We start from the raw sequence: 15,312 nt of genomic DNA on the forward strand, positions 1-15,312 counted from the left end.
CTGTTTAATTGTACTGACTTTATTGTTTACTATTTAATTGTACTGACTTGATCACTAACTGTTTAATTGTACAGGCTTTATCACTAACTGTTTAATTGTACTGACTGTATCATTAACTATTTTATTGTACTGACTTTATCATTAACTATTTAATAGTACTGGCATTATCCTTAACTGATTAATTGTACTAACTTTATAATTAACTATTTCATTGTACTGACTTTATCACTATTTTATTGTATTGGCTTTATCACTAACTGTTTAATTGTACTGACTTTATCATTAACTATTTAATTGTACTGACTTGATCACTAACTGTTCAATTGTACTGGCTTTATTACTAACCGTTTAATTGTACTGGCTTTATTACTAACTGTTTAATTGTACTGACTTTATCATTAACTGTTTAATTGTACTGACTTTATCACTAATTATTTAATTGTACTGACTTTATCACTAACTGTTTAATTGTACTGGCTTTATCCTTAACTGTTTAATTGTACTGACTTTATCATTAACTATTTATTTCTTCTGACTTTATCACTAACTGTTTAATTGTACTGACTTTATCATTATCTATTTAATTGTACTGACTTGATCACTAACTGTTTAATTGTACTGGCTTTATTACTAACCATTTAATTGTACAGGCTTTATCACTAACTGTTTAATTGTACTGGCTTTATCACTAACTGTTTAATTGTACTGACTTTATCACTGACCGTTTAATTGTATTGGCTTTATCACTAACTGTTTAATTGTACTGGCTTTATCACTAACTGTTTAATTGTACTGGATTTATTACAAACCGTTTAATTGTACTGACTTTATTACTAACCGTTTAATTGTACTGACTTTATCACTAACCGTTTAATTGTACAGGCTTTATCACTAACTGTTTAATTGTACTGATGTTATCACTAACTGTTTAATTGTACTGGATTTATTACTAACTGTTTAATTGTACAGGCTTTGGGCGCCATGTACTAAGGCGTCAATTTTTTCGCACAGACCATATCGAAATAACCCGCCGGCATTCGCACCATGCGGATGGCACTTTGTTACATGAATGTACTAAAAACCAAGCCGTAAAATTTCACGTCTATTGTGTGTCGAAGACAATCGGATTATTGATAACTTTGAAGCTTTGTTCGGCGCGAAAGAGCAAAGTTAAGAAGCTGTCTGCGACCTGATTGGTTTAGTTCTTTACCCACGTGACGATCTAGGTGTCATAATCGTCAGACAAGCGGCAACGTCTGGCTGCTGACATGTATAAGAATGTGCATTTTCCCAGAAATCTTAGAATATTGTTTTTTTACTTTTCGGTATTCACTTTGAGAAGATGGCTTGCTCTGGAGTTTCTGCTACTTCTAAGAAGACTCGCAACCCTAACTTCTCGCATCAACAGAATGTTGTACTTGTTGATCTAGTACTCGATTATTATGACAATATTTATGGTAGTCGAGTCAAGCAAACCCCAGGCGCTCGTAAGAAGATTATTTGGGAGAAAATTAGTGATGCAAAAGAATGAAAAAACAGGAGAAGCGCTAGTCAAAGCTGAAGGTGCTACAATGAAAACAAAGTGAAATGAATGACTTGCTATGCAAACGAAATGAGATAAAATGACTTGCTTTGCAAATAAAATTTAATCAAACAGTCATAGAGGTACAAATCCTGCAAAAATAAAGTGCATAAATGTAGAGATATTAAAAATCGTACGTCTCCGATATATAAAAACACAAAATAAAAACAAATGACTACTGTTGCCAATATAGACCTTGTCTCTGTATTATGTAGAGGAAGTCGACATAATAACTAAAGTCCTCAGAAGAGATAAAAAAAGTTCAAAGCTGGGTAAAAGTAAACCCGTTTTACCTTCAGGCGTACCGTCCGTGTATTTAGAATCACCTCCGTGAGGCGTATGTATATCCCGTGACGTCACTGATCGGGAGGCGTCATCTCTGTAGGGAAATCCTATTGGTCAGGATAACTTGACAGATGAACTATAGCGGCCGCTATATTGTAGATGTTAAACCCCGCTCTTAGTGCAGGATCGCACGCAGGGTCATAGTATATCCAGATCTCTCTTATAGACCTTGTAGTATACGGACTTTGATGTGCAACTTGAAACCGGCTTGACTTAGGCGCGTGGCCCTTCACAATGCGGTCCTCGTGCTCTCCGTGGGTAGCTAAAAAACTTGTCACTTCAACAGAGTATTCAAGTCCTTATAGACAATATATGAAGTGTAGGGTAGCTGTAACTTTCATCAACGCGTTTCTCCCTCTTACAGGGCTTTCTCAAGATGAATTAGCTCCAGTTACAGCCTCCTTTTAAACAGTCCAGACTCATACCTATTGGTCAGGTTAGATTAATTTATCTGACAGGTGTGCTCATTACAATTGATCTATTGGCAACAGTAGGGTAGCTGTAACTTTCATCAACGCGTTTCTCCCTCTTACAGGGCTTTCTCAAGATGAATTAGCTCCAGTTACAGCCTCCTTTTAAACAGTCCAGACTCATACCTATTGGTCAGGTTAGATTAATTTATCTGACAGGTGTGCTCATTACAATTGATCTATTGGCAACAGTACTGGCAACTTAGAAAAAAAGACAAAGTTTTTTTCTAAAAAATAATAAACATTCTCACTAATACAAGTTAAAAATATATCTACATATGCCTAAATATTCATACATTTGCATATTTGCAACAATTGCAATCAGTAAAATAAAAATAAAAATATATATAACTCCATTCAAATAAAAACATGCTTTCCAAGAACAATATTAATGTTACTGAAAAAAGGGTATTTAAGAGAACGACAATACATCCTCACTAAAGTGTTGTCAATATTATGACTTGGTGCTAAAAAATAAATATTTACTAATGTGCATAGAGATCATTAATGAGTGAAAAAAATGCTTATATATGCTGCAAAACAATATATATAAAGAGAATATATAACTGCAGTTATCTGCTGATATGTAAAATTATATACATGTGCTTACAATGAAACAAGTGATCATATCTAATTTAAAAATAGTGAACATTATTATAGAATTTTTAAGATGTCAAAGAAGTCCTGTGATTAAATTCAAAACTTATATAAGTGTATATATATATATATAACCCCATATTACAGAGGCATCCAATCTTTCCAATATATCATGTGGCTATTATTTGAACATTTAACTTAAAAGGTGAAAGAAATAGTGAAAGTAAAAGTTGTAGTGAAAATAAATATTATATAAAAGAGTTTTAGAGTCGTACTTAGGATAAGAAATTAATCTAAAACGAAGGGTGAAATGTCGAGTTCAGAATTCAAACCAGCTGGATATAGAGTATCATACTTGTATATATATTCTGCTTCTTTTATACATAGTAACTTATCTATGTTGCCTCCTCTCCAGTGGCACTTAATATGCTGTATTCCCCAGAAGGTTAAATCCTTTGTCTGCCCTTTATGCACTTCTTTAAAATGCTTATAAAGTCTAGTGTCTTCTCTTTCTTTCTCTATACATAAAAGGTGCTCCCTAATCCTATCCTTTAGCATCCTTTTTGTTTCCCCAAAATAAATTAAATTGCACGTACATTGGAGTACATATATGACCCCTTTTGTCGTGCATCTAATGAGTTCTTTTATTTGGAACAGATCTCCTGTAGATGGAATTTTTAGAGAATTTTTCTTACAGCTATGCTGACAGGCCTTACACGTGTAGCAGGGGGAAAAACCTGCCACTTTCTTTCCTGCAATATCTAATTGGGTATTTAAACTTATTTTATTCTCTTGAAAAGTACTGGGTACTAGTATCTGTTTTAAGTTTCTTGATTTTCTGACAACTAGTCTTGGTCTATCAGTCAAATTCTTCCCTATAACAGTGTCTGCTTGTAGAATATGCCAGTGTTTATTAAGAATTTTTCTTACAGTACCATGGTCATTACTATAATCAGTAATGAATGGTGTGTCAATAATATCTTTTTTATCTGTAGTGTTTTTTTGTTTATAAGTAAGAAGTGTTTTCCTATTTGATGATCTGGCTCTACTAGTGGCATTATGGACTAACTCCTCATCATAGCCCCTATCTTTAAATTTCTCCATAAGTGTCCCTATTTGTTTCTCAAAATCCATTAGTCTAGAGCAGTTCTTTCTTATCCTTAAGGCCTGACCTACAGGGATGTTTTCTTTCCATTGTTGAAGGTGACAGCTGTCTGAATGTATAAAGCTATTAGAGTCTACATCCTTAAAATGTGTTTTTGTCTCAATAGTGTTATTTATCACCATAATTTCTAAATCAAGGAAAGTGACTTTTTCTTGACTATAGTTAAATGTGAATTTAAGGCCTTTATCGTTGGTGTTCATATTCTTAGCATGTTATTTAACTCTGTTACGGTTGCCTCCAGGCTGGCTGGAAGTTGGACCGTAGAAAAGGATGCTCCTAGCGCTCACCAAAGAATCATCAGCACCATAGTCAGCAATCCCTGTAGTGATTATAAGCTGTATCCTACAAACATGAGTCAAAGCTTCAAGTTAGATGGTCAACATAGGTCTGATGTGCTGGAGCACACAGCCTGCTTTTATTCAGGTTACATGCAAACAGGACACTCTCAGGGGGAGGCATAAAATCCCCCATCACACATTTGATATTAGATAGAGAGACACTCCCTTTGACAGGCCACAACATTTACTTCAGCAGATAACATTACACACAATAAAACAATGCAGTCCACCTTATCAATACTAGTCTGATTAGACAATGGGAAAGTTGATCACTAAACCTAATTAGAGCTAATCCCAGCAGACTTGTATTTAGAATACGTTTCTTGAAGCTGAACAAAATTTAACTCTTAATGGCACACAATGAAACTGAACCAAGTGGGAGAAAGCCAGGGACAAGTCATTTCACAGGTCTGGGGACATAGTCTTAAAGGGGGCATTGTTCACCAGACGTTTCACAATATGTCCCCAGACGTTTCCGAAAGGGCCACACACACCCAACAAAAGTCAATATACTCTCAGGGGCACAATCTTCCAGGGGCCATAGTCATGAGGAAGGAGGCTGGCAAATAGGCTTCTCCAAAATCCAGGGAAGCAGGGCAACCTTCCATTTAAAGGGCCAGTCACAAATAGCAGTTTGTAACATATCTCCCCTTTTGGAGGGAGACTAACAAGGCACCTGACCTTCTGTCGGTCAGTGCCTAAGTTAGTCTCGCAACCCACCCACAAATAAACACTAGCAGCAAAGCAGCCCCCCCACAACAAGTAGCACTGGCCTGTAGGTTCCAGGTTATAGGATGAAAGGGTAGCATCCTCTGCCTTCCTGGCGCAGCTGGGCAAATAGCTGATGGTACTTGGGGGGCAGAGGCCAGCGGCACTCTGCCCTGGTGCCAGCGCTTCTGCTGGGGTGAGAGGTTTGCAGGCCAGACCTGTAACAAGGGGGTCTGTAGGGCAGAGGCCAGCAGCGCTCTGTCCTGATGCCAGCTCTTCTGCTGGGGGAATTGGGGCATAGTCCTGCCCGGTGGCAAAGGGAACGTGGGGGTCAGTGGAGGTTAACATCTCCACTGTTAACCCTGGGCCCAAGTTAGGAGTTAGCTGGGGAGGGGGAGATTGGCTTACCTCCTCCTCCTGATACTCTGGTGGCCGTTGGGAAGGGAGGTCGATGCTCTCCGCTTCCTGTGGAACATGCTGCGGCTGGGGAGAGAGACCGGTTGTCTCCTCTCCCTGGAAGGCACACTCCGGCTGGGGAGGGAGGTCGATGCTCTCCCCTCCCTGTAGCTGGGTCTGTCGCTGGGGATCTGGGCCGCCTGCCCAGCATCCCTGTAGGGCCGGTAGAGAGACTGCGGTCCCATCTCCACCTGCCTGCTGGGGGTCCTCCCAGGACCAGTCTATGAGGCCTGCTGCCTCTGGTATCTCTGGTTGGGGAAGGAGACTGGTTGTCGCTTCCCTCTGCACAGTATACTGCCGCTGGGGAGGGAGGTCGCTGCTCTCCTCTCCCTTACATACTTCCAGCCGCTGGGGAATGGAGTCTGGGCTCACAATTCCCTGCATATTCCTCTGCTGCTGGGGGACAGGACCAACTGTCTCTGCCCCCTGTAACTCAGCCTGCCGCTGGGGAATGGAGTCTGGGCTCCCAATTCCCTGCAATTCACTCTGCTGCTGGGGGACAGGACCAACTGTCTCTGCCCCCTGTAACTCGGCCTGCCGCTGGGGAATGGAGTCTGGGCTCCCAATTCCCTGCATATTCCTCTGCTGCTGGGGGACAGGACCAACTGTCTCTGCCCCCTGTAACTCATTTTCTCGCTGGAGAGCAGGTGTCCATACCCCCAAACTCCACAGTTGGCGCTCAAAGGCTCGTGCCGCTTTGTTCTCAGTAGCCAATTCCCGGATGAGGCGACTGACTACCTCCTGCGCAGGGTCTGGACCATATCGGACTAGCCGCCTCTTTACCTCTGGAACGAAATCCGCGCCCTCATAGCGACGGATCAGGTTGAGGTGCTCTTCACAGGGTTCTGACCAGTATCTTGTCAGCTCCATGCTGCTGTAGGTAGGGACGCTGCGCAGTGGCTAGCGTTGCCCTCAATAACTTTCCTACGATACCAGTGCTGTTGTGGTGCTGCTCCTTGCGCTAGGACGCCAATCCCACCGCTGCCGCCAAATGTTACGGTTGCCTCCAGGCTGGCTGGAAGTTGGACCGTAGAAAAGGATGCTCCTAGCGCTCACCAAAGAATCATCAGCACCATAGTCAGCAATCCCTGTAGTGATTATAAGCTGTATCCTACAAACATGAGTCAAAGCTTCAAGTTAGATGGTCAACATAGGTCTGATGTGCTGGAGCACACAGCCTGCTTTTATTCAGGTTACATGCAAACAGGACACTCTCAGGGGGAGGCATAAAATCCCCCATCACACATTTGATATTAGATAGAGAGACACTCCCTTTGACAGGCCACAACATTTACTTCAGCAGATAACATTACACACAATAAAACAATGCAGTCCACCTTATCAATACTAGTCTGATTAGACAATGGGAAAGTTGATCACTAAACCTAATTAGAGCTAATCCCAGCAGACTTGTATTTAGAATACGTTTCTTGAAGCTGAACAAAATTTAACTCTTAATGGCACACAATGAAACTGAACCAAGTGGGAGAAAGCCAGGGACAAGTCATTTCACAGGTCTGGGGACATAGTCTTAAAGGGGGCATTGTTCACCAGAGTCACAATATGTCCCCAGACGTTTCCGAAAGGGCCACACACACCCAACAAAAGTCAATATACTCTCAGGGGCACAATCTTCCAGGGGCCATAGTCATGAGGAAGGAGGCTGGCAAATAGGCTTCTCCAAAATCCAGGGAAGCAGGGCAACCTTCCATTTAAAGGGCCAGTCACAAATAGCAGTTTGTAACAAACTCCATTTCAGAACCTCTCCAGATCATCAGCATATCGTCTATATATCTGCTATAGAGCACAAGGTTTGCACCAAAGCCACTTTCCCTGAAGAAATTTTCTTCCCAGTGGCCTACAAATAAATTGGCATAACTTGGTGCAAACCTCGTGCCCATAGCAGTCCCTTCAATTTGAAGATAGAAATTTCTGTCAAACGAAAAATAGTTATTGTTTAATATGAAGGCTATACTTTTTAACAGAAAGGTATTTTGTTCTTATTTAATGTCAGGGTCTGCATCTAGATACTTTTTTACTGCCAGTAGACCTTTATGGTGGTCAATCACCGTATATAATGAGGTGATGTCACAAGTTACTAAAAAACAATCTTTCTCCCATTTAATTGTATCAAGGATGTTTAAAACCTGGGTTGAATATCTTAAATAAGAGTTCAGTTGCCTGACATATTTCTGCAAAAATACATCCACATACTGTGACAGATTGGATGATAAAGATCCCACTCCGGAAATAATTGGCCTTCCAGGGGGGTTATTTAGGTACTTGTGGATCTTTGGAAGGAAATAGAAAACCGGGACCCTAGGGAATTTAGGGTCTAGGAAATCCACCTCCTTATTATTCAGAATTCCCAAATTTTTTCCCTCTATAATAATTTTTTTCAGATTGGCTGCAAATTTGTTCGTAGGATTAAGTTCTAATTTTTTATAGTTTTTTTTATCATTAAGTAGTCTTAGGGCTTCAAATTTGTAATATTTGGTGTCCATGACTACAATCCCGCCGCCCTTGTCCGCGGGCTTTATGGTCACGTCAACCATCCAAAATTAATAGGTCTTGTTTACTCATGTTAGATTTCATATATTGTGAAGGTTTGCTTTTTTTGAGATCCCTAAGTACCATTAACTCAAATGTTTCCAAATTACTCCCTTTGCAGAAAGTGGGGTTAAATGTAGATTTGTTCTTTAAATTTGTGTGGATACATTTTTCTTGTCTCACTTCAATTTCTTTAGTCCTATCTAATGGATCTTTTAGGAAATAGCGTTTGAGCGTTAAATTTCTTATGAATTTTTTTACATGTACATGTGTATTAAACTTGTTCATTTTAGAACTAGGTGCAAATGAGAGTCCATGACTCAAAATTATTGTTTCATCTTCTTTTAGCTGAATACTGCTGATATTAAACACCCCATTTGTATCTACTTTATTCTCTTTGCCTCTTTTACCCGTTCCCCTCCCTCTTGTTCCTCTAGGGGTCTTTTTCTGTTTACCCAGACATTTTCCAGATTTTCTTTTTGCAGATTTCTGGATGTGCCCTCCCTTAGAGGGCTGTGCCCTAAAAAATGAGTTTTATTTTCTCTAATTTTAGGGGTCTCAGGATGCTGATATGTCGGTCTATAATTACTCCTCACAGGTGTTTGCCATCTATCATTATATTCCCAATGTCTATTTGCATTATACATTGTTTTCTTTCTATCATGATTATGTTCCCAATCTCTATTTGTGTTATACATTGTTTTCCTTTTATCATGATAGTAGTTCTCGTCTCTAGAGTTATTCGTTCGATAATCCATATGTCTATATGTATTATGATAATAATAACCATTATTTTGTCTATTGTATGTGTCTGGCCTCCATGAGTGGTTTGTGTTCCTATCCCTATAGTCACGGTCTCTCTGGTTGGGGTAATTCCTTTTTTCTTTCTTTTTATAACTGACTGTTGTCCAATTGTTTTGAGATGTAGTTAAATCCATCTCTTCATTTTTATTTGATTCTGTCTGCGGTTTAATTGTATCTCTGTCTAATTTCTTCCATTTTGTTTTCAAAAGATCTTTGCTTAGACTATTTATTCTCTCAATCATTACTTTTTGTTTTTCTATGTATTCTTTAGTTTTTTTCTTCCTTGAGTTTATCTTTTATTTCCAAAATTTATTTTTCTAAATCTAGGAGGGTATCCTTTCTAGATCTCTTAAGGATATCTATTAAATCCAAAGAGGCCTTATTAAGGACGCCTTCCCATTCCGATTGGAATGTTTCTTTTAATGGAAATGCACATTCTTTATTTAGTACTAGCCCTTTCGGTACTAGCCCTTTAAGTGTGTATTTATTTAAAAACAAAATTTCAGTTTTTGTTTCAATTCCCTAGTGAGCAATTTTTCTAATTTACTCATTATATCATCTAGATTTTAAAAATCTTAGTATATAGCAGTATCCCCTTCCTTATATCCAGACATGGTTTTATAGAAGCTTTCTCTAAATTCAAAGATATCTTCCATATTAGACAATAAAAAGAGCTCTGCTGCAACACTAACAACGGACTATGATACAGGTGTGTGTAGGTGTGTTAAAGTGTGCGCAAGAGGCACCAAGCTGCTCCAACCCTAAAGTCCCTCAAGTTAGGGAAAAAGATATGCAAAAGAATGAAAAAACAGGAGAAGCGCTAGTCAAAGCTGAAGGTGCTACAATGAAAACAAAGTGAAATGAATGACTTGCTATGCAAACGAAATGAGATAAAATGACTTGCTTTGCATAGGCATATGTAGATATATTTTTAACTTGTATTAGTGAGAATGTTTATTATTTTTTAGAAAAGTCCTTTGTCTTTTTTTCTAAGTTGCCAGTACTGTTGCCAATAGATCAATTGTAATGAGCACACCTGTCAGATAAATTAATCTAACCTGACCAATAGGTATGAGTCTGGACTGTTTAAAAGGAGGCTGTAACTGGAGCTAATTCATCTTGAGAAAGCCCTGTAAGAGGGAGAAACACGTTGATGAAAGTTACAGCTACCCTACACTTCATATATTGTCTATAAGGACTTGAATACTCTGTTGAAGTGACAAGTTTTTTTAGCTACCCACGGAGAGCACGAGGACCGCATTGTGAAGGGCCACGCGCCTAAGTCAAGCCGGTTTCAAGTTGCACATCAAAGTCCGTATACTACAAGGTCTATAAGAGAGATCTGGATATACTATGACCCTGCGTGCGATCCTGCACTAAGAGCGGGGTTTAACATCTACAATATAGCGGCCGCTATAGTTCATCTGTCAAGTTATCCTGACCAATAGGATTTCCCTACAGAGACGACGCCTCCCGATCAGAGACGTCACGGGATATACATATGCCTCACGGAGGTGATTCTAAATACACGGACGGTACGCCTGAAGGTAAAACGGGTTTACTTTTACCCAGCTTTGATCTTTTTTTATCTCTTCTGAGGACTTTAGTTATTATGTCGACTTCCTCTACATCACGGGTGTCAAACACAAGGCCCGCGGGCCGAATCCGGCCCACCAGACCTTGTCATGTGGCCCGTGTAGCCGCCGCCTTATTATTCAGGGGCGGACTGACAAGTCGGGCACATCGGCCCTGGCCCGAGGGCCCGGCTTCTTAAAGGGGCCCCACACCACTATGCATAAGCTGCATTTATTTTCTATTTAAATTTTTTATTTTTTTATTTTAAAAATTTGCCTTTATTATTATTTTTTATTTTTTGCTGGGGGGGGAGGGGGTCCTTGGTAGCGTGTGATTGACTCGTTGTCCGTGATCGTGATGACTATCATGCCTGACTCTGCACACTGCGCTGTGCGATCAGCCTCTCTCTGCATAGTGCACTGTGATGTGAAAAAAAAGACTGGACTGACTGAGTGGACTGGAGTCAGGAGAGGTGGAGGAGCCTTCTGCCGCTTTAGTTACTTACAATCAGGCTCGCTGGCTGCCCTGCAATATGTGGACCGGCCGGTAAATCCGGAATCCGGTCCACATATTATGAACACACACACTCTGACTCTCCCACCACCTGCCCTGGCTCTGTCTGTCTGCGGCTGCTCAGCTCCGCCTCCACACGCCGTGCGCACAGTGACATACTGCGCAAGAGGCTCAGGCGGCAGGAGCTGTAGCAGACTGTGTGTGGCCACGTTCAAGGCAGCAGGAGGACTGGAGCCAAGGGGACAGACAGGAGTCGGACACAACGACAACACTGAGGCGGCGTGGGTGGCAGGCAGGCAGGCAGCAAGAGCAATGAACGGACGACGCAACTAAAAGCCAGGTAAGTAGTGTAAAGTGAAGGGCCGGCTACTGCCGGAGAGGGGCCAGGCCGGGGCTGTACAGTAATACACAAACACACACAGTAAAACACTCTCTGCAGTAGTATACTATTAATGGCAGGCCACAAGGGAGCCAGGACTTGTAGCAGCCAGGCTAGACAGGAGGTCAGGTACTCAGCTCAGGGAGGCTTAGCCGCTGCCCAAGGGGTTAACAGAAGGTAGAATAACTATATAAAGCACATGACTACTCATTATTAGGAAGTGGGATGTTTTACATATCAGAAGTTACAGGATGGATGTGGTTTGTTTGAGAACCATTGTGTGTTATGTATATTACCAGATAGCACTCCTTGTATGTAAGGTGTTATTTCTCTTCTGGTGTTAGGGAATTGGTTAAAAGGGGACATTGCATTGTGGGGTATTTTTGAATACATATTTTTAACCTAAATTACATATTGAATGAATCAGATCCAATTGATTCAGTCACTGAACTCTTTCTCTGAGCTGTAGACTACCAGGTAACAACATACAGTACATTGCTACCTCACAGTGTTCTCCTCAGTACTTCCTGCATTTAGCCATCACCTGCATTAAACCTAGCGCTGTCTGTCCACAGATTGATTGCTGGAAAATCTTGAATGGCCAGGCTGGGGATGGGGGAGGGGGGGGCACTGTGTCACTGTCTGTCCACATATTGATGGGGGTCTCTGAACTTAAGGGAGGGGTCTGGCACTGGCGCCATCTATAATTTATTACTGACTACTCTACTCACTGATTAATTTTATAATAAACCACAACCAGAGGCCCATAATAAGCAGAAGCCAGCAGTTGTTAGCCCTAATGCATTGCTAAGCCTTCCCTAGCTCTTTAAATATCAATACCACCAGCATGATATAATATATATATATTTATATATATATATATATATATATATATATATATATATATGTATATATATATATATATGTATATATATATATATGTATATATATATATATGTATATATATATATATATATATATATATATATATATGTGTATATATATATATATGTATATATATATATGTGTATATATATATATGTATGTATATATATATATATGTATGTATATATATATATATATGTGTGTGTGTATATTTATATATATATATATATATATATATATATATATATGTATATATAGGTATATATGTGTATATGTATATATATATGTGTGTGTATATATATATATATATATGTGTGTGTATATATATATATATATATATATATGTGTGTATAGCAGAATTTTGATTGCCTAGGGCAGCACAAAACCTAAATACGCCACTGGGAATGTATGTGATGTATGTGGGAGGGGGGGGGTCTGCTTATTAGGGGGGTCTGCTTATTATTCTGCTTAAAAGTCTGAGCGGTAAACTTTGGATATACTGACCACTTCCGTGTCACTTTACAGTGGTATAGGGACCATAAACTACTATCAAATAACCCAAAAATGTCCAAGAAAAGAAAAGTTGATGCAGAGGGAAGGCAATTTCAGCAGAGATGGGAAAGTGAATACATGTTTGTGATTAATGGAGACAAGCCGGTATGTCTTATTTGCTATGAGGCAGTGGCAGTGATGAAGGAATACAATTTACGCCGGCACTTTGAGACCAAACATGGAGCCAAATTTGCTAACCTTAGCCACCAGGAAAAGCAACAAAAGGTCCAAGAATTAAAAGGTAGCCTGCATTCTCAACGGAATGTTTTTGCAAAAATGACAGCAAAAAATGATGCAGCAGTGAAAGCCAGCTATCTTGTGGCTGAAGAAATTGCGCGAGCTTCAAAGTGCTTTTCAGAAGGTGCATTTGTAAAGCAGTGTATGCTGAAGGTATGTGAACAGGTGTGCCCTGAGCAGAGACAGGCTTTTAACAATGTCAGCTTGTCAAGAAACACCATCACAGAACGAGTCAGGGACCTAGCCTGTAATCTTAAAAGAAAGTTGGCTGAAGAGGCATGCAGTTATCTGGCATTTTAATTAGCTGTTGATGAAAGCACTGACAATACTGATACAGCTCATCTAGCTATTTTTGTAAGAGGTGTGAAGGAAGACTTGTCTGTCAGTGAGGAGCTCTTGGATGTGGTCGCCATGTATGGGACAACAACTGGGAGGGACATCTTCAATGCAGTGGATGAATCCGTAAATAAAATGAAGTTACCTTGGGAAAAGTTGGTGGGACTTACTACTGATGGCGCTCCAGCAATGTGTGGAGAGAGAAATGGCTTGGTTGGACTGTTAAAAGAGAAAATGAAACAAAGTAATTGCCACACGCCGCTGATAACTTATCACTGCATTATCCACCAAGAAGCTCTGTGTGGCAAGGTTCTGCAACTGGATAACATAATGTCCACAGTCACGAAAACAGTGAATTTTCTGCGTGCACGGGGTCTGAATCATCGTCAGTTCCAACAATTTTTGAAGGAGGTGGGCATGGAACATACAGATGTGCCATACCATACAGAAGTAAGGTGGCTGAGTAGGAGCACCGTTCTCAAGAGATTTTTTGAGCTTTTGGAAGAAATTACTCTTTTTATGCAAAGTAAAGGGAAGCCCTTGTCAGAACTGTCAGATCCAAACTGGCTGTGTGATTTTGCCATGTTGTGTGACATAACAGAGCATCTCGCCCAACTGAATCTGAGGCTGCAGGGCCGCAAACAAGTCATAACCTCAATGTATGAGGCAATAACAGCTTTCCAGGAGAAACTGCGCCTATGGAAGTCACAGCTTGAAAAAGACAGTCTTGCCCACTTTCCTATCTGCCAGAGCATCTCAACGTCATTCCCAGGTACTTTTTCATGTGCTCGATTGGGTACCAAAGTGAATCGGCTGATTGATGAATTCAATCGACGCTTTTCTGACTTTAAAGAACAAAACTTAACCTTTACCAGCTTTGCCAATCCCTTGAACATCGATGTTCACAGTGCACCACATCACCTTCAAATGGAATTAATAGAACTTCATAGCAACAGCAGCCTGAAAGCGAAGTTCCAGGATGCGACAGTCGACGACTTTTACCGTCTCCTCCCCCCTGCTTTGATGCCACAGCTCCGACTTCAAGCTGCACGTGTTCTGTCCATGTTTGGGAGCACCTATCTATGTGAACAGATGTTTTCAGTCATGAATCTGAACAAGACCAAGCACAGATCACGCATCACTGATGATAACCTCCATGCTGTTTTGCGGATTGCTACAGCACAAGACCTAACGCCAGACATCGATGTACTGACCTCAGGAAAACGATGTCAGCCATCTAGTCAGAAAAGTTAAAAAAAGTTAAAAAAAAAGTTAATGCCTTGTGTTTGCCATATGTGTAATAAACAGTGTTTGGCAATATTTGTATGTTTAAAAAAAAATTACTGTCTGTTACCAAAAATAATTTTTCAATAAATTGTACAATTATTGTACATTTGAATATCTACTTGCCATTATTCTGACTATGTTTCTGCTTTCAGAGCTAGTTATTACTTACACATTATTAGAAAAAACAGTAATAATTGAATGCAGTGACAATAATTTATTATGATAATAAAGAGTGGACACATAGTCCTATACAACCGGCCCTTTGAGGCACTTTGAGGGTGACCAAACTGCTGATGTGGCCCCCGATGAATTTGAGTTTGACACCCCTGCTCTACATAATACAGAGACAAGGTCTATATTGGCAACAGTAGTCATTTGTTTTTATTTTGTGTTTTTATATATCAGAGACGTCCGATTTTTAATATCTCTACATTTCTGCACTTTATTTTTGCAGGATTTGTACCTCTATGACTGTTTGATTAAATTTTATTTGCAAAGCAAGTCATTTTATCTCATTTCGTTTGCATAGCAAG

The 15,312-nt window shown here is 40.0% G+C and overlaps 1 pseudogene; it reads left to right on the forward strand.

The window, feature by feature from the left end:
- Positions 1–12,931: 12,931 nt before the first annotated feature.
- On the forward strand, positions 12,932–14,746 carry LOC128664938 (general transcription factor II-I repeat domain-containing protein 2-like; annotated as a pseudogene).
- Positions 14,747–15,312: the final 566 nt, after the last annotated feature.

This window comes from Bombina bombina, chromosome 6 (assembly GCF_027579735.1).
Source record: "Bombina bombina isolate aBomBom1 chromosome 6, aBomBom1.pri, whole genome shotgun sequence".
In the NCBI taxonomy this organism is placed as follows: Eukaryota; Metazoa; Chordata; class Amphibia; order Anura; family Bombinatoridae; genus Bombina; species Bombina bombina.